Genomic DNA, 2,399 nt, shown 5'->3' with positions numbered 1-2,399 from the left:
CTCACGGGGGTCCCAGCTCCAGCCGGCCGGTCCCCAGGCGGGCGAGGGCACGGCCCTGCACCCCGCGGCCCGGCAGCCGGTGCCCGGAGGGCCCTGTAAGCGCATAAGCCCTTTGCTAAGGAGTTTAGAGCAGAATCGCCAAAAGTGGTAATTAAAGAGCAAACCCCCCCCCCCCCAAAGCAATTAATTACAAGCCCTTGATGGAGGTGGTGGTGTGTGTGATGGACGCTAATGCCGGCGGCACGGGGGGCAGAGCCACGGCGCGGGGCCGCGCGCCCGCATCGCGCCCGCGGCTCGCTACGTGCTCGCGGAGCCCGGGCGGGCGCCGCCGGCACCACCGGCGCGCGCTGACGCTGCAGGCGGGCCCCGGCCAGGTGGCCTGGCGGTTGTGTAACCGCCGCTAAACCCTCGGGGTGCCAGGGCAGCACAATTTGGGATTTGAAGGCTTTAGCCTTTAAACCGGGGCCCCACGCGCCGGCCGGCGTGAGGCCGCCGCTGCCGCCGCACCCCGGGCTCCTCGGCGGCCGGGGGGAAACCGAGGCAGGGGCCGAGGCCGCCCCAGCGGGTCGCCTGCCGGCCTTTGGGCCCGGACGGGATTAACGCGCGAAGGAGGCGCCTTGGCACCGTGGCCTCCTCCTGGTTTTCCTCGGCGAGCCCGGCCGGGTCCGGGGATGCTCCCGAGTCCAGCCGGCTTGAGCACGGGGACCGCTGCGCCCCTTCAGTCCCCGGGGAGGCTTTGGGCTTTTTCGGACTCCCCATGGGCTGCAGCATCCCGCTGTCATCCTAGGCTGCAGGATCCATCCATCGTCCCATGACCTGCAGCCTCCTTTCATCATCCTGGGCTGCAGGATCCCTCCATCACCCTATGGCCTCCAGCATCCCTCCATCACCCCATGGGCTGCAGCATCCATCCGTCACCCAGGCTGCAGCATTCCTCCATCACCCTAGGGATTGCAGGAGCTCGCTGTTGCCCAAGGCTGCAGGCTTCCTCCATCAACCCAGGCTGTAGGATTCCTCCATCGCCCCATGACCGCTAGCATCCCTCYRTCACCCCATGGGCTGCAGCATCCATCCRTCATGCTGGACTGCAGCATTTCTCCACCACCCCACAGGCTGCAAGAACCCTCTGTTGCCCTAGGCTGCAGGATTCCTCCATCRCCGTAAGCTGCAGGATCCCTCTGTCACCCTGCTCTGCAGCATCCCTCCATCTCCCCATGGCCTGCAGCCTCCATCCATCACTCTGGGCTGTAGCCTYTCTCCATCACCCCAGGTTCTTGGCACACCAGGAGGCCCCATCCCCTCTGGTAGCACCCSGACCCCCTGCCTCAAGCCCTGGAGTCTCAAATCCTGACCTAGATCTCTGACAGCCGCCATCTGTAGCAGCGGCCGTCCTCCTCCCTCAGCAGAATTATGACGCTGGGTTAATGCGGAGAGGAGCAAGCTGTCAGATTGCTCTGCCCCGATCCCTTTGATGGGGCTTAGGTGCTTCGAGATCATTTAGAACATCCTCAGCCCTGCCCGCGCCTGCAAAAAATAACCCCGTGTGCCCAGCCTGGGCCCACGGGTGCTGGGGCGTGACAGGAGAGCAGGGGGCTGGGGCACCCACCATGGGGCTGGCAGCGGGGCTGCKGCAGGTTTTGGTGGGTCGGGGCTGGCGGGTGCCCATGCTGCATGTCCCCGGGGCGCTGGACGGGCCAGAGGCGCAGATGCCCATGGGTGCCTACTGGTGTGGGGTGGATGGCACCACTGGCGTTTGATGCCAGGCCCTCGCTTGCTACCTGCTGGATTTCAGCCCCAAACCCGCGGCATCGCTGTCCCTCCTGGCGCAAAACCCCGCTCCAACCCCYGGTACGCCGGTGGATCGCCTGCTGCTCCCTTCTCGCCCGGCCGCGGGGTGCTCCCCACTCTGCGCCGGGGCCAGAGCCGCCGGGCGCCGTCCCGATCACCCGCAGCGGGGCCACGGCTCGCCGCCACGCTGCTCCGGCCCCTGGGCAGCATCYGGCCCCCCGGGGATGCCCAGCCGGCGCTGGGGACCACCAGGCACGGCGCTACRTGCTGACTTGGCTAATTTATCGTCTGGCCGTGCTCCCCTCCTCTTAGTCAGTAAAAAGCCAGCTCTGGCGCAGGGATTTGGGAGGGGGATTAGCCGAGCCAACCATCTGCTACCAGGCCAATAATCATCACCGCGAGGAAATCCAATAATTAAAAAAATATTGTTCCCACCCGCCGGTCCTCCAGGCAGCTCCGACGCGACAGCGGGCCGCGTTGTCCCCTCCGACGTCGGGTGGGGAGGGCGTCAGGGCGGAGCGGCTCCGCCATCGCCGTGCCCCATCCTTGGGCATGGCCGGCACCCGTGGGCACCCTGCCGGCGCCGGAGCCCGCCGGTGGCTCGACCCACT

The sequence above is a fragment of the Rhea americana genome, unplaced genomic scaffold (genome assembly GCF_003343005.1).
Source record: "Rhea americana isolate MKP2758 unplaced genomic scaffold, rheAme1 scaffold_168, whole genome shotgun sequence".
Lineage (NCBI taxonomy): Eukaryota > Metazoa > Chordata > Aves > Rheiformes > Rheidae > Rhea > Rhea americana.
This window is presented reverse-complemented; position numbering follows the sequence as displayed.